The sequence below is a fragment of the Gossypium hirsutum genome, chromosome A01 (assembly GCF_007990345.1).
Source record: "Gossypium hirsutum isolate 1008001.06 chromosome A01, Gossypium_hirsutum_v2.1, whole genome shotgun sequence".
NCBI lineage: Eukaryota > Viridiplantae > Streptophyta > Magnoliopsida > Malvales > Malvaceae > Gossypium > Gossypium hirsutum.
The window spans coordinates 113,338,808-113,358,182 of NC_053424.1; the positions used below are offsets into that span (position 1 = coordinate 113,338,808).

The 19,375-nt window shown below is 32.0% G+C and overlaps 1 pseudogene; it reads right to left on the reverse strand.

Moving 5' to 3' along the window:
• Positions 1-1,584: 1,584 nt before the first annotated feature.
• LOC107930474 (homeobox-leucine zipper protein HAT14-like) lies at positions 1,585-8,032 on the reverse strand (annotated as a pseudogene).
• Between the last annotated feature and the right edge of the window lie 11,343 nt (positions 8,033-19,375).

The window sequence follows — 19,375 nt, forward strand, 5'->3', positions numbered from 1 at the left end:
ATAATTTACATGAGGAAAAGAAGATGAAGGGCATACTTGTTGGATATGCTTGACTTATTGGATGAATCAAAACTCATCCTCTTTGGTGAATATACTTGATAAGGATAGTTTACCTCTGAGTTAGATGTTGTTTTTGACTCTAGATGTTTTTTAGTTTAATGGTTATGTAATCTCAGTAATAATCCTTATCAATTTTTTTGGACATGTGGTAAGTCAGAGGGATGCTTGAGTAGCAAACTCGACAGTGACCAATCTGAAGGTCACCCCGTTCTAGCCACCTGGACAAGCAAGAACCACCTATTGACCTAAATCCCCAACCTTCTGTTAAAAACGTGTTATCGTTGGTCACCAAACCCCACGTGAGTTCAACTGTTTTGTACCGCCAAGTCAGAATGAATGACAGGATCTGTCCCATCACAGACATCTTCGCCCCAGCGAAGACATTTATCTCACGCGTTCCGCAATGATGGTTAGATGACAAGTTCAGCACGTTAACACCATCCTACACAGGACCCCCGATTATAAATACCTTCAAGAACGATGAAAAAATGATCAACTCTCCAAACATATAAGTCTGTACTCTGTCAACTTACCTTCTACACTTAACTTCCATATTCTCTTCATTCTACTCACTATAACCTCCGACTCTCTGTCTCGACTAGGTGAATCGACTTTCATAGCTCCCACCATACTCTCCTCGTTGTATCACAATATCAACAGGTTTCAATAAAATTTTAAAAAAATTAAGGATAAATCTCAAAACTATACATAAACATGATTTTATGTGCAATTTTATACATGAAATTTTGATTTGATCCAATTCTTACAAATTATTAATATAGTTATTGACATAGCATCACTTTATGCTTTATTATATACACAAATAATTATAATTATCCATTTTAAATTACATATTGAATCAAAGTTGATATAATATACAAACGAGGTGCGGTAGATAATTTTTTTAAACGAGATAAATCTATTATTATAAATTAAATAAGCATCTAGGATTATATGATTTTTTTATTAAAAATAAGCATCTAGTTTACGAGAAAAGATTGTATAAAACAGTGATTCCACGTTATCCTTATCACTTTCCAATAGGAGTACGACAAATCAGAATTTTTCTCCTGATTTTTAGATTTTTCCTCATAAAAAAATTTAAATTCAACTAAAAATACTAAAAATCAAGAGAAAAAATCTAATTTATCATGCTCCTATTAGAAAAGGATAAGAATGACGTGAAATAAAAGTTTCATACCATCTCTTGACCTAGTTTACATAGACGGTAACTATATATTATCTTCGTCATGCATATCTTACGAAAGTTATTCGATACCTTTACCCTAAAGTCCCACTCTAAACATAGCCTATCCAAAAACTTAAATCTCGTTTTTCTTTAACCCTTCTTATCGCCAAGAAAACTGCAAGAGGGTAGTCACAAAGTAAAAAAAAAAAAACGACCAAAAATCCAAAAGGTGATAGCATCTTTTGACTGGTCACGTCCAATGATTTCATGAAGTAGACTGGTGGATACATGTGTTTGCAGTGGAGAAAACCGATACTCTCGGTCTTGTTCAGTGGTTAAATTCCGATTTTGGCATCGGTGGCGGAGGTGGTGGTGACACGCTCACATGAGGGACACATAGTAAGGGTAGTGGCAGGTAACTGCATGTAAAATGGTTGACAGGTTTTTAAAGCTCTTAACTCTTGCACTTCTTTGTGTAATCTTCTATTTTCTTCTGTCAGTGTCTCGCAGCATCTCTTTAAATACTCACAATCTAACTCCGTTTGCTTTAATTTTGTCCTGTTTTCATACCATTTTTGTTCGAAATCAGTATTTTTAAATAAACCCTATTATTTGGCAATTATTAGACCCAACCACCATGAAAATGAGGACATACCTTGCTCTTCTATTTTGAAACCAAACTTCCACTTGTCGAGGACGAAGATTTAATTGCTTGGCCAATGCAAGTTTTTGTTTCTGAAAAGAAGATTCAATCAAAAATATTTAAAACATGAACCCTACAACAAGGAAAATAAATGACAGAAATGTTTTGGTTTTGTCTTACGGGATTTAGGTTGTTGTGTTCTTTGAAACTTTCTTCAAGGAAAGCCGATTGTTCTTTAGAAAGCTAGAGTTTCTTCCGGCTTGAACTGTTGTGCGGAAGCGTGTAAAAGAGTAAAATTATTGTACTAAAAAATCACACTAAGTTCAATTCCCAGGAAAGAGAAGTGGATCACAAGGATCGCTTAAGTACCAGGTCTTTCCTAGCCAGAATATCCCTCAATCGTAATTTAATAGCACAATAAATCACTACAATCACACACATAATTCATGCAGAATAATACAATAAAGAACACAAGAATTTAACGAGGTTCAGCAAATTTTGCCTACGTCCTCGGGCACTACCAAATATATTTCACTCCAAAATACAAGTGAGAATTTACAAAGAGAGAGAGAGAAAACAATGCCTTAAGTAGAGAATGGCAAGTTTGAGATACAGAATGAGAGATGGTTATGCCTATTTATAGTTGAGGTTCAGGGATCAACTTGCAAAGTCACTTTACAATTAGGGACCATATATTGTAAATATTCAGATTTTATTATGCCAATATCTCGATACCCATATCTTTGACTTTCCAATATTTGATACCCATATATTTGACTTTCCAATATTTGATACCCATATCTTTGACTTTCTATTATTTGATACCCATATCTTTGATTTTCCATAAATATGGATAATTCCCAATAATCTCCACCTTGAAGATTTGATTCGAGTAATCTTATCTTCACACAATTCTCTCCGCCTTTGTCAACAACACTTGATAGTGCCTTCTTCAACTATTAAACATGCAGAATATTGATCAAGTTCAAACAATGTTCGAACTTGATTGTTGTTACCACCTTGGTCATCATATCTGCGGGATTATCTGCAGTCTTAATCTTCTGAAGGTGAATTTTCCCCTCATCAATAATTTCCCGCACAAAGTGGAAACGTACATCGATATGCTTTGTACGTGCATGATAAACTTGATTCTTTGCTAAATGAATAGCACTTTGACTATCACAATACACATTAATATGCTCCTGGACCAATCCCAAGGTTTTAACCATACCTTGTAACCAAATAGCTTCCTTTACAGCCTCTGTTACAGCCATGTATTCAGCTTCTGTGGTTGACAACGCAACTGTAGACTGCAGTGTAGACTTCCAACTTATTGGTCCTCCAGCAAGAGTAAACACATAACCAGTGGTTGATCTTCGTTTGTCCAAATCACCGCATAATCAGAATCAACGTACCCAACAACACCTTTACCAAGTGTAGTATCCTGCTTGAACAGTAATCCAATATCCATGGTCTTATGAATATACCGTAGAATCCATTTCACAGCTTGCCAATGTCCTTTTCCAGGATTATGCATATACCTGCTCACTATACTAACTGCCTGTGAAATGTCGGGTCTTGTACACACCATTGCATACATCAAGCTACCTACTGCATTAGAATACGAAACTTGTAACATGTATTCTTGTTCCGTATTTGTCGAAGGAGATAGTTGTGCAGAAAGCTTGAAATGAGAAGCCAACGGGGTACTTACAGCTTTAGTCTGCTCGTTCATGCCAAACTTCTGTAGTATCTTCTTTAAATATTGCTTCTGAGATAAACTAACTCTGCCATGAGCTCTATCCCTACATATTTCCATGCCAAGGATCTTCTTAGCTTCACCTAGATCTTTCATCTCAAACTCAAGGTTGAGTTGAGTCTTCAATCTCTCAATTTCAACTTTACTCTTAGATGCTATCAACATATCATCAACATATAAGAGCAAGTATACGAAAAATCCTTCTTGTAGCTTTTGAAAATACACGCAATGATCAAATTTACTTCTTGTATACCTTTTCCCTTTCATGAACTGATCAAATCGCTTGTACCACTGCCTTGGAGATTGTTTCAATCCATAAAGCGACTTTGTCAGTTTGCAAACCCAATTTTCTTTATCAGCAACCTTGAATCCATCTGGCTGAGTCATATAGATTTCCTCTTCCAAATCACCGTGTAAAAATGCGGTCTTCACATCGAGCTGAACTAGTTCAAGATCATATTGCGCAACCAAGGCTAGCAAAATTCGAATAGACGAATGCTTCACAACTGGAGAAAATACTTCATTGTAGTCTATTCCTTCTTTCTGAGCGTAACCCTTTGCTACCAATCTAGCCTTGTATCGAACTTCATTTTTATCAGGAAATCCTTCCTTCTTTGCATATACCCATTTGCATCCAATTGCCTTCTTTCCTTTAGGTAGTGTCACCAACTCCCAAGTCCTATTTTTATGAAGAGACTGCATTTCTTCATTCATAGCTTGCTTCCACTTTACACTATCAGAGTTACTTCTTGCTTCTGTGTAAGTAGAAGGAACATCATCATCTGCAATTGGAAGTGCATAGGCCACCATATCATCAAAGCGAGCAGGCATACGAATCTCTCTTCTTGGCCTTCTATATGCAATTGAATCATGTTGTTGTAGAAGTTCTTGGGTCGAAACTTCTTCATCATTTGTTCCTTCAATATTAGCTGGATCATCATTAACCTTTTCAAGCTCCACCTGCTGCAAAGTGCCACTAGTTGTGTTATCCTTTTGTGAATCATTGTTCTTCATCATGGTTGATTCATCAAAAGTCACATCTCTACTGAAAATTATTTTCCTTGTATCAGGACACCAGAGACGGTATCCTTTTACTCCACCAGTTATACCCATGAATAATGATTTCTTTACTCTTGGGTCTAACTTAGATTCTTTTACATGATAATATGCAGTGGAACCAAAAATATGTAAAGAATCATAATCAATAGCAGGTTTACCAGCCCACCTCTCCATAGGAGTTTTTCCATTTATTGCAGCTGATGGCAACCGATTAATTAGATGGCACGCATATGTAACTGCCTCAGCCCAAAATTCTTTGCCCAATCCAGCATTGGACAACATACATCGAACTTTCTCCAGTATAGTCCGATTCATACGTTCTGCCACCCCATTCTGTTGTGGTGTATCTCGAACAGTGAAGTGTCGTACAATACCTTCATCGTGACATACTTGTAGAAATGGATCATTCTTGTACTCAGTACCATTGTCTGATCGAAGTCGTTTGACTTTTCGACCAGCCTGGGTCTCCACCATCTTCTTCCATTTCAGAAATACATCCAAAACTTCATTTTTCCTTTTCATTAGATACACCCATACTTTTCTTGAATAATCATCAACAAAAGTAACAAAATAGTGCATACCTCCCAAAGAAGCCACTTTAGTAGGTCCCCACACATCACTGTGAACGTAGTCTAGAATTTCTTTTGTATTGTGAATTGCTGAACCAAATTTTATCCTCGTCTGCTTGCCCAGAACACAATGTTCACAGAATTCCAATTTACAAGAATTTGCACCTTTCAACAAGCCTTGCTTCGCCAAACTCTGCAAAGCTTTTTCACTAGCATGTCCCAATCGCATATGCCATAACCTGGTAGCCTCTGAATCTGCATCTTTCGTAAAAGCTGTTGATGTTGATCCAATAACTGTACTTCCATTTAAATAGTACAGATTATTCCTTCTTGTGCCTTTCATCACCGTCAATACCCCAGCTACTACCTTTAGTAATCCATCTCTCAAAGTGATTGTGAGCCCTTTAGATTCTAGGACCCCTAATGAGATAATATTTTTCTTCAAGCTAGGTATGTAGCGAACATCTGTCAAGACTTGAATTAAGCCGTCGTGATTCTTCAATTGGATTGTACCTACTCCCATTGTCTTACAAGCGCTATCATTGCCCATAAAAATAACTCCACCTTCTAGTTCTTTAAGACTAGAAAACCAGTCCTTATTAGGACACATATGGTAAGTACATCCCGAATCCAAAATCCACTCATCTGTATGACATGCCATTGCCATGCCAACCAAGCTAAAGTCTGACTCCTCATCATGCTCCGCTACACATGCATCAGAAATAGCTTTACCCTTTTGTAACTTAGGACAATTCTTTTTCCAATGCCCTTTCTCACGACAAAAAGCACATTCATCTTTGGCAGGTCTCCCTTTGGACTTACTCCTTCTACCAGATTTGTTGCCGCGCGAACGACTTCTTACTGTTAAGACTTCTGTAGTTGTATCTCTGTGATCTTTTTTATCTTTCTTTCGAGTCTCAGATCTATACAACGCACTACAGACTGCATCAAATGTGATTGTATCCTTCCCATGAAGCAATGTGGTGGTAAGATGATCATATTCATCAGGAAGAGAATTCAACAACAGTAATGCCTTGTCTTCATATTCAAATTTCTCATCCAAATTTAGCAAGTCTGCTAAAATTTTATTGAATGAGTTCACATGGTCATTCATCGACATACCGGGTGCATACGTGAATCGATAAAGTTTCTTTTTCATATAAAGCCTATTTTCAAGACTTTTTGTTAGAAACTTTTCTTCCAGTGTATCCCACAACTTCTTCGCTGATGTCTCCCTCATGACAGAGTACTTCTGCTCTTTGGCCAAACATAGGCGAATTGTTCCACATGCCTGTCTATTGATCTTGGCCCACTCCTTGTCATCCATCTTGTCAGGTTTTTCTTCAAGGGCTATATCCAGCTCTTGCTGACATAAGACATCCAGGATCTCACATTGCCACATACCAAAATTATTGGTACCATCAAATTTCTCTACTTCAAATTTCGCATTGGTCACAGTAGTCTTTGACGATGACTTTTCCATTTTTTTTCTCCTCAATCCCAACTACAGTACGTGAACAGTGTCGTGAACGATCGTATTCCCCAAGTACGAATCTAGCTCTGATACCAATTATTGTGCGGAAGCGTGTAAAAGAGTAAAATTATTGTACTAAAAAATCACACTAAGTTCAATTCCCAGGAAAGAGAGGTGGATCACAAGGATCGCTTAAGTACCAGGTCTTTCCTAGCCAGAATATCCCTCAATCGTAATTTAATAGCACAATAAATCACTACAATCACACACACAATTCATGCAGAATAATACAATAAAGAACACAAGAATTTAACGAGGTTCAACAAATTTTGCCTACGTCCTCGGGCACTACCAAATATATTTCACTCCAAAATACAAGTGAGAATTTACAAAGAGAGAGAGAGAAAACAATGCCTTAAGTAGAGAATGGCAAGTTTGAGATACAGAATGAGAGATGGTTATGCCTATTTATAGTTGAGGTTCAGGGATCAACTTGCAAAGTCACTTTACAATTAGGGACCATATATTGCAAATATTCAGATTTTATTATGCCAATATCTCGATACCCATATCTTTGACTTTTCAATATTTGATACCCATATATTTGACTTTCCAATATTTGATACCCATATCTTTGACTTTCTATTATTTGATACCAATATCTTTGATTTTCCATAAATATGGATAATTCCCAATATGAACCGTTCTCATCTTCATCATCATCACTGGCTCTTGAGCTACCCCTTTTGGTTTCAGCATCCATGTCTCTCTTGCCTCTACTGTTTCCTTTTCTAAACCAAAAATCCAACTGACAAGATGACACCGCTCTGTCCGGAGACGAATGCCCCGCCGTCGCTTCACCCGCCAACGCCACCATGGGTAACCGGTTCACGTCTAACCCTCTTCCCCGTCCTTTTGATAAACCCGTTTCTTGCACTAATGTTACAGTACGAAAGTTAATAAATATCATTTTTGGTTTAAGAAGCAATTAACAAGGAAGAAAACATGAAGGTTGTAATAAAATGGTGGGATGAATAAAATACTAACGATTATCAAAAAGCCATGGAAGGCGAAGATGAAGCTGAAGATGAGGATCTGAAGAAACCCTTTTGATGTCTCCACCATTCCCTCTTCTTTCAGCTTCCAAAGAATCCCTTTTTTCTTGTGATCTGCCGAGCCCCATGCAAAACCCTAGATGATCATTGCTTGACAACTTTGGGGTTTTTTCTAGAAATGAAAATGGCTTGGAGGAACCACCCAAGCTCAAACCCAACTCCATTTAACTTTTTTTCTTCGTTGCAAAGAGAAAACCCTATTCGATCTTGTTTAATGTAAACTCACTCACACGACACGACCACTTGCTCTATACACTACTTTTTATTTGCTTTTTTGCCTTCGTGGAAGTAAAGATTTGAGATTGACCGACAAATCCTGGTTGACAAACGCACGTGAATCTTTATAAATATACGCGAGAAAGAGACATAGAGAGCCGAGAAAATAGAACATTAAGGAAAGTGGGATTTCTTGTTTCTCTAAACCATAAAGCAAAATCTTTGTTTATTGTAATTAAAACCAAAGAAATTTGATTTTTGTTTGACTTTTTAGAGAAACGAAAACGAAAGAGAAGGAGATGACTTATGACTGAATTAATCGCATCATCCCATTACGAGAAAATGGTTTTTCATCCAACGGCAAGGAATAGGATCATCAATTCTCCATCATCTTCGCTCTTCATGTTTTTTTCTCCTCCTTCTCTTCGGTTTACATATCCATTTTATGAGTATTTTTATCGTTTTTTGAACTATGACAAATAGAGAAGCATTAAGAAATTGTGATTCCATATCATCCCAATCACTTTTCAATAAGAAGATGGTAAATCAGATTTTTTTTCTTAATTTTTAATAATTTTAGTTGAATTTAAATTTTTTCAGGAGAAAAAACTAAATATCAAGAAAAAAAAACCTGATTTGTCATTCTCTTATTAAAAAATGATAGGAATAACATGAAATCATAATTTCATATAATCATTTTTCATAATGAATATGGTGTATTAAAGTATTTATAAATTAGCGTGTCGGTTATATATATATATATATATTCAAATTCTTGGATTCCATATAAGAAAGAAATAATTTCCCTTCAAAAAGAAAAACAAAATATTTTTATAATGAGTTTATGGCATCTACTCTCATTAAAAGTTTTTTTAGAAATAAATATTAAAAAAATCTATTTTTAGTAAATTGACATAATAATTTTATATAGTCACTAAAAATATGTAAAATTATATGCACGGACCATATATTATATTAATTTATTTTAATCATATCTTTTATTTTCAATAACATATTTATTAGAAAAAGGGCATTTTGACAATTTTTGAGACTATAAGGTATAATGAAATGCTAGTAATACATGTTATTATTGTAGTCGTATGATTAGAAGGAGAGAAATATAATGATTAAAATGTGCTGTTTACCAAACACAATTATATGGCAATGGCACTGTTTGTTGGTTTTCAAATGATGGCTTTCTTTTATTTTGGATAATTTTAAAATTAATTTAATCGAAGATTTGCAGTTTGGAGTAGCCAATTAATTTATCTTCCAATGAAAAGGGATTATATGAAATAAATATATTATTTTTTAATAGTTTAATATTACATCAGTAATTTTATCTTGAATTTTAAAAATTTTATTTGAATTTAATTTTTTTAAAATAAAAATATTGATGTGACATTAAACTATTAAAAAATAAATACAGATGGCGTGTCATCACTGTTTCATATAATCATTTCCCTTCTTCCAATTATGTAATTGAAATATTAAGTGGGATGGTCCCGTTGGACTGGAAGCCTTGAACATTTGATTCACGTACTTACCAATGGTTTCTTTTATTACAAAAATGCATATAATTTATTTATAAATTTTAGTTTATTACATATCTTAATTTATATATACATTAGGAGAGATCTATTTACACAATATAAAAATTATAGTTTTACACACTTTCGTAATTATTTATATTATTGATATTTTAAAGATTTAACCATTATATTTTATGGTCTATTTATTTAGATTATACGTCAAATTTGATGTAAATTTAAAACTATTAACTATTTGTTTTATGTAAAAAAATTCATCCGTTGAATATATATTAATGTATAAAGTATTTTAGATCGATATGATAGAGATATCAAATTAGTTCAAAAATTTACATGCATGACAAGCACAATTATATTGATAAATTTATTAGTTGTATCACTAAAATATTAATAATATGAATAATTACGAAAATTTATAAAATTACTTTAATTTTTACATTGTGTAAATAATTCTCTCCCATTTAAAAAAAATAAAATCCTTTTACTACAAATAATGTTATGTAAAGGGAAAGCATTGATTAATTTGTTAGTGAGATTTTGACCCCAAAAAGCAAATACTATTTATTATTTTCTCAATCCAAAAGGAGACCATCTTTCACTATTCCAAAGAAAGTAGTAAACATAATATATGTATAACAATAAGAACAATAATGAAAACCAAGGGCCAATGTCACACAGATTGGGTATCCAATGAGTGGGAATTTTTTTTCTTCTAAATCTAAATCTTAAATTAGACTTTTACATGACTAGGTTGGGACTCAACTTGAAAACCTGCCTGAAAAGTAAGAGGTCCATTTGATATTGGTTCGAACTATGTTACATCTATCCCCTATTTTTTATATTGTATCGAAATGAAAAATCATTTGCATGTATCTTTCTTAGTGAGACACCAACAAACAAGAGAAGAAACCACTTAGAATCATAAGTACCCAATCACCAATTTTCCCTTTCTTTCTTTTGCCGTCTAATCTTCATTGTTTTGATTTCTTATTGGATTGACACTGATGTGTTGCCAATTGCTCTAAGGTTAGTTTACTATGTTAATATTGATATTATTATTCGATTAGTTTGAGCTAAAATAGGTTATATGTGCTTTAAGAAAAATAACCATATGACTTTTTTTTTTTGAATTTCGGTTTCCAAATTATTTTATGAAGAAGAATTGGTGTAGGATTTAAGACTAGGTTAAAATTAACTTAGTTTTTAGCAAAAAATTATGCACAATGTGTAAATCTTGATGGCTAATTTTTTTAAAATCAAGATTAAATTGATTCGATGTATAAATGTTGAGGGTTAAAATTGTTATTATGTCAATTTTAAAATGTACCAAGTTATCTTTTCGTTAGTAATTTAATGACTGATGACAAAAATGAAAAAGTTGAATAATTGGATGGTTATTTTTTGTTGAGAATTTTTTTGGTAAATTTCATTTTTGTTTTATGATTTATGTTCGAAGTTCTTGATTGTTTTCTTAACAATGTCATCTCCAAAGTTTGAACTTGCATTCTTTCTTCATAGTGCAACACTTGTTGGTATATGTGTTGAAAATATAAATTTTATTTAATATATGTTTACATGAAAATGTGTTTTAATCTATTTCATTTTTAATATTGTTTATGGTAATTTAAGTAAGGCGGAGATGAGGTTGAGTAAGATGAGGAGAAAGTGAAGAGTAGGAAGTAGTGAGTAAGAAGGATCTTCAGGCCTTATAAACCCCTAGGCACCAAAATGTCAAGTCGTTATTGATGAGTTAGAGTCAACTGGCCAAGCGATTTGATGATATACGCCTAATTATGGCGGTGCTATAATGTATCCTATGTCACTCCGGATGTGACTTTATAATAGGAATTTGTTGTATTGGTAAATAAGTGGGATCTATTCGATTGTTGATCGAGAGGATTTTTGCAAAAGTATTTTTTCAAGAAGTTTAATCACACAGTTCATAGGTTGTATTGGTTAATAAGTGGGATCCATTCTATTGTTGGTCTAGAAAATTTTTACAAATTACTTTTCCTGGAGGTTTACTCACAACATTCATGTCCACTACATAATCCAAATAGTTAGAATGTAACAAATATATATACTTACACTACAAGAAAATATACTTTTAGCGGCACTTTTTTTATCCTTTAGTGACGCTTTTAAACGTCGCTAAAACTATTTACGGAGTTTCCACAAGCGCCGCTATAGGAAATGCCACAAACATTTGTAGCGTTTATCAAAAAAACACAGCTAAAAGTCATGGCTTTTAGCGGCATTTTTACCACAAACGCCGCTAATTTTGGTAGATTTGCAATGCCCATTTTTCACCAGTACCAGCCCTTCCTGCATAAAAACAGCAAATATAACATAAAATACAACCAAAAACAGCAAATTTAGCATAAAAAATACAACCAAAAACATTAATTCTAAATGATACTTTAAATTTAACGAAAGATGTATAATGTAATTAATAAATAAAGTATAACTCAAAATATTCTTACAATAATGTTAAATATGATAATGTTAAAAACATTCTTACAACGAGAAAACTAACGTCCAAGATGGCAGCTTTTGCGACTACTGAAACATCTGCATCATATGCTGAAGCTGTAGCTGCAGATCATCGTACTTTCTACTCTGCTCTGCTGCCATCGCTGCTGCTTCTGCCTCCCTCGCTGCTACCGCTGCCTCCCTCTCTGCTGCCTCCGCTCTAAGTTGTTGCTGGAGTTTTTCATATTTTTTATGAATCTCGGCAATTTTCTCAACCGTGTTTGCTTGCATCTGAGCTATCTGGTCTCTTAACCTCTGAACTTCAGCTTGAGCTTGACTCCCAGAAGGCATGTATTGCTGGGAGTCAGATCCAAAATATTGGGTCTGGGTAACACCAGATCCTTGAAATCGAACCCGACCGTACCTTTCAGGACCCAAAACTTCAGTGATAATTCTGTTATCAATGTTCTCAAGATTAACAGAACTATCAGTCGAAGCAATCGCTTCATACTCCGCCTTCTTCTCCTTTAGTTTCTCCTAAAAAATCAATTAAAGAGTTAGAAACAAAATATATAATAAAAAGGAATGCAACATAACTTAGCATTATTTAAAACTACTAATGACGAATTAAACCATTATAATTAAACATTATAAATATTTATAATAAATCAAATTTTATTAAGTAACCATAATTTCTCCAGCTTCGGATGTTATAGGAGATCCATCTTTCTTCCTATGCGTAATCTCAAAAAGCTGAAGGCGTCCAACTTTTTGACCAGACGAGACTCCCTATAATATAGTAGTAAAAATATTATTTAATAGTAGAAAGTCATTAATATTTGAAAGAATTAATAAATTCATAATACATCGGCCTTAACTATAGAAGCAAAACTTCTTGACACTGTCGTGTGTGTGAATTTTTGTTTTTGTCTACTGCTTGTTCCAACTCGCTCACGGTCCTACATAATGAAATTATTATTATGTATATAGTAAACACTATATATAAGAGTTTGGAAATATGTAATACCTCTCCTTTCTTTGAATTCCAGAATCTAACCGCATCTTCTCATTGGTACCTCAGCATTCTCGGTGGGACATTTCTCAATTTTTCCTTGAGGCTTATGTCTTTCTTAAAATATAGTTTTTTCAAAGTGCTTTTATGGTCTCTCCATTTTTTACCCAATGCCTTCTTGATATAGTCATCGGGACCTCTAAAGCAAATCTCTCCTAAAAAAATACAAGTTTAGAATATAAATATAAATGAAAATTAAACCAAAATTATAAATTACATTCACGTTTTGTTACCTTAATATTATCGAGAGCTTGATTTTTGTTGCTATTAGGCATGTGATGCCATGATTCGTAGTTGATGGGCAACATATTGGCATTTCGTGATATAATGCCCAAATAGCCTGCTAAAAGTCGAGCTTTAGATCCAACAGGCTGACCATGATTGTTTCTACTTACTTTGACACGCTCGACAGGATTTAAGTCGTATAAATATTTAAGCAGCGTACGTCCTCGACCTCTGCGCGTCCCACCACTTCAGCTGAAAAGGTTTGCAAGTTGCCAAATAGCTTATGCTGATTTTGGTTCAAATTTGGTAATTAATTTTTTTTAAAGTTTACAGTAATAGTAAAATTAAAGTAAAATATCGAATTAGTAGAATCGAACTATTATGGAATAAGTATAATCAAATTATTACAACACAAACATATTAAAAATCGGAAAAATCTAGATTATATTAACTAATCGAACTAAAATCCACACATGGCATCAATACATGGTAAAACTTTGAATATCACTCAAGGGTTGGCTGTCTTGCTATGGAACCCATGGGTATTGACAAGTGTCGGAGTATGAACGAAATAGTCCCTTTTAGTTAAGGAATCCCTCAACTATAGGTAAAGTGAGCTTATTCCTAATTTCCTTTTATCAAAATAGTTGACTTGGACGTGATGATTTCTTATAATAAAAAACAAATGGGATATAAGAGAAGAGAATAAAAACAATGACTTGCTTAGGATTATGCTATGTCACATACGCTTCACTTTTCCAGATTAAATTTGGAATCAATAATGAAGGTTTTTAAAATTAGTTTGTGATTGAATTGGTGTTCATATTAGGCACAATTAATAATGGGTATAGTTCAATATGAATGGACTTGAAGTTGGATAACACTATAAATGCACTCAGTGTATAATAAACCCAACACCAACAGATTTTATTTAATTCATTTTTGTTCATGAATAACATCATTTAATCATTTATTTTTTTTGATTATTATATACTAATAAAATTATTTTTCTTCGTATGCTTATTTTATTTAATTATTTTATATACATAAAAATAAGATATATATTTATTGTTTGTTTGTTATTAATGAATTTTAATTTTATGTTCTGAAATCTGTTCGTTTAACTTGAATGAACGAATATAAACACATATAATTTTAAATAGACAAAAAAATAATGAGAGATTGTTATTATAATGCAATAATATCAGATATAGGAAATTGATGAAATCATTAGGTTTGTCCCTAATTGATGAAATGGTTATCTAATTAGCTTGCAAACTTAAATTTGGGTTTGCTTGATTATCATCATCAGTACATACCTTAATTTGATAATTTGATGCCAAACTGCTAGAAAAGAGGCACTCCAATGGGTTTTATATGCCTGCCCTTGAATCACCTACAACACCAAGGAAACAGGTGCGAAAGCCATTACTGATCCTATCTATAATTTAGTATAATTTATAATACTGAGCTTCATACTTTTGTCAGTTTTGGGAACAAAATTTTTATTTTCTTATTACTGATACTTAAAAATAATTCCTTAGGATGACACAAAATAAAATACAAGCCAACATGGAAACCATCACCATACCTATGACAACTACTAAAGCTCGAAGGAGAGTAGCTCTAAACCAGATTTAATCCAAAAGAGAAAGGACAAAGAAAATCCACAAAAATTGGTATGCTGAAACCCACAAGTGACAAAATTAAAATTATGTCATCTATTTTTAAAGAGATAAAAATATTAAAATACACATTCATAGACAATCCCTTCTTTAACTCAATTTAACTTTAATTAAATTATTTAAAAACTTAATTAAGTTGCAAGAGGAAATGAATCATCTCTGCTAATTTTGACTGTTTATCTTTTAAAAAATTTAACAAAGCAAAATGAGTTAGGGAAGAGATTATCCGTAAATGTATATATTTTCTTTCTTTAAAAACGAATGACATGGCTTCCATGTTTATCAACTAACCTACATGCCCAAAACAAAGTGATGTCTAAAAAATGCAGTTTCTATTTACATATCAAATCTGCAGATCCAACACTTCCCAGCAAGTTAAGTAATACATACAACCCAGATTACATACAAGCCAATCGCATAAAGTCTCAAAACAAATATGTTTCTCTTAAAAAACAGTAGCAGGAACTCGGGTCATAGAACAATCTTCTCTATAACATACCCATATGAAATAACATGAAGACAAAAAAACAAACAAGACGCTAGATTTCAGTAAACATCAGGAAAATGAAAAAAAGTTTAGAAAAAAAGCAAAAAAAACCTAAAATGATTTAACATGAAGTGGAAAACAAAGAACTCATCTGCCACCAATCAAATAAAAAAAGAAAAACCCAAATGAGATAACATGAAGATTAATTAATACATACCTTAAAGTACCATGTTTATGGTGATTAACATCAGCCATGAATTCTCAAAACAAGCAAATACACCAAACCAAACAACAATGTGATAGACAGAGGGCAAAGCAAACAAATGAAATTTGGAAGTGGTTTCTATAACATTAAAGCCCTGTTCTTTAGTAACATAAAAATAATAGAAATGAAATCAAAATGAAACAAGGAGCTTCGGGTTTGATTTGAAACCGAAACGAAATGAAACCTATGGAACGAAAACAGAAATGGAGACAACAAATGGGTTTGATTTGGGGGAAATTTAGGGTTTAGAGGCAATTTTGATTTAGGGGAGAAGGAAATTTTGATTTGGAGAAATTTAGGGGTTTCGGGTATGCATTGGGGATGAAAAGGATGAAACAAAAACGGCGCCGTTTTGCTAAAGGTAATGACATCACTAAATCGCACAAGAAACAATGTCGTTTCAATTAAACATTTAGTGGCGTTTTACAAAAGCATCGCTAAATCTCAATCTTTTGCGGTATTTTTACAAAAGCGCCGCTAATTCTCTATCTTTAGTAGCGTTTTTAGAAAAATGCCGCTAATGCCTCTGGAGGCACATCATAAAACGACGACGTTTTGGCTGAATTGAAATTTTTTGCGGCATTTTTGACAAAAACCCCACTAATGCATTTGATAGCAATGAATTTTAATAGTTTAATTATTTTTTAAATTCCTTTTAAACTAATTTTGTTTTCTTTCAAACAATATATCTAATTTGAAAAAAAAATTAATTATATTGAATAATTATTATTTAAATATTTAATATTTAAATTTTAGGTAAATCAATTTAAAATAATTTCTAATAATTATTTAAAACATGAAATGAATTGAAATAAAAAAATATATATTCAAAACCATTTTTGATAAAAATGAACTTGACAACCTTGAGAAAAAATGAAAATTTTTAAAACATTGGGTTTTTATTAAAAATATTTTTAACTAGGTGTGACCAAAACTTATAAAATTACCTTTCATAAAATAAAATTTTAAAAAAATTCTTTTAAGAGATCATTATTATCTGCATCTTAAAATTAAAGTAAGACGAGTTTAATTTTGATAGTCTATTACATGCAAAGAAAGTTATAGCATCTTGTAATACTCGGAAATTGATACCTTATTAAACACATATTATTTTTTTAGATTTTGAAATTATAAATTCAAATTCAATATTTAATCATGAGGCTATAAATTTTAAAGTGTGCACGAATTTTATAATTAGAATTTAATTTAAAAAATAAAAATAAAAATACTAATTTTATTTTATTTTATTTTTAAAATTGATTCAAGTCTAAGAATTTCATGTTAACATTTCGAATTCAATAATTTTATGAATGACCTCATCAAATTTCGTATAATACTAAATCTTGCATAATTATCTGGGAATATAAACATATATACATCATAAATATATGTATAAACATGAGATCAAGTATTTAATTAAACCACACTCCGAGCACTCCAAAACCTAGATTGATCCAAAACATCATTTAATCAATTAACCCTTAAACCCTAACACTAACCCTTAAAACCTTGAGCATTGAGACCCTAAACCCTAACACTTTAAAACAATAGCAAACCCCAAACAACAAACTAATTTAAAATACCATACCCCAAACCCAAGATAACAAACCCGGCCCATACCATAAACTTAACATACTATACCATTGAACCCTAAACCATAAACTTAAAATATATTATACCATTGAACCCTAAACCATACGCCTTAAACTTTAAATATTAAACCCTAAACCCAAAAATAAATTTAATCAATATTAAGTACTGTTTCCACAATTTATTCACTACACCAAAACAAGTTTTTAGCGGCGTTTGAATGAAAAACGCTGTTAAAGAATGAGCATTAGTGGCGCTTTACAAAAAACGCCACAAAAAATTTAACACAACCGTCGATTTGTATTGAGCCTTTAGTGGCTTTAGCGATGCTTTTTAAAAACGCTGCTAAAGATCGAGTACTAGTGGCATTTTTTTAAAAACACTGCTATATGTACACATTTAGCAGTGCTTTTTAGAAAACGCCGCTAATGCTTGATCTTTAGCGGCATTTTTTGAAAAAAGCCGCAAAAGAATTTTGCAAAACGCCATCGTTAGCTTTTAGTGGCTTTAGCGGCGCTTTTTAAAAACGCCGCTAAAGATCGAGTATTAGCGACGGTTTTTTATGAAACGCCGCTAATGCTCGATCTTTAGTGGCATTTTTTAAAAAAACGCCGCAAAAGAATTTTGCAAAACGCTATCGTTTTGTATTGAGCTTTTAGTGGCTTTAGCGGTGCTTTTTGAAAAACACCACAAAAAATGAAAAAATTAAAATACTGTTATTTAAAATAATTTTAAAGATTTTTGGTATATGACTAATTATTTTTAAATTTATATGTTAAATATTTTCTTATATAATTGTAAAAGAGATAGTATTAATTTTAAAATATTGAATTAATTATCATTATAGTTTAGGGTTTACGGTATATGGTTAAGAGTTTAATGTTTATGAGTTATTATTTTAAGGTTTATGGGTTTAGGGATTATGGTTTAAGGGTGGTTTAAGGGTTGTGGTTTAAGGTTTAAGTGTTAGGGGTTTAGGGTTAGGGGTTCAGGGTTTAGATTAAATATTAGTTTTTTTAATTTATATGATAAATATTTTCTTATATAATTATAAAAGAGATAGTATTAATTTTAAAATATTGAATTAATTATCATTATAGTTTAGGGTTTAAAGTGTATGAGTTACTATTTTAAGGTTTATGAATTATGAGTTTAGGGATTATGATTTATGGTTTAAGGGTTGGGGTTTAAGGCTTAGGGGTTAGGGGTTAAGTGTTAGGTTTACTTAAGGATTAGGCTTGATATATATTAAATGGTTTAGGATTTAAGGTTTACTTAAGATTTGTTAAATGATGAAATTTATACAATCAATTAATACTTTTATATTTAAAAATATTTAATCTAAACCATTTGATATATTTAAATATTAGAATTAAAAAAATTGATAAAAAAGTAATAGATTGATATGGATAGGCCCAAATTATAACAAATAAAAATGAAATACAAAAACTAAAATCATTCCACATCGAACATCTAGCAAAATAGTTATATTTTAGTTAGGAAGAAATATCTCTAATAAAATGGAGATTAGATCGGAAAGAATAATATAAAATCATGATTAACATCTCAATCTTTAATAGAAATTTGATATGTAAGAGATTGACTGCTTACATTGGATAATTCTAATTTAATAATTAATTATAGCCATTTAATTATTTGTTTTCTTATTAAATATATACGATATTTATTTTTAGAGTACTTGCTTTTTTTATTTATAAAAACCAATTTATAAAAAATAATAATAATAAATATTTTATAAAATCACTTAACTAATAATTTTTAACAGATAAAATAAAAAAAATTTAGCATAACAAAACGGTGTCGTTTTATTTAAAATGAAAAACGCCGCAAAAGATTAACAATAGCGATGTTTTTTTATAAAAAAATGTCAAAAAAAAATCATTTCACTTAAAAAAAGGCGCGGTTTTATCCCAAATTTTAGCCC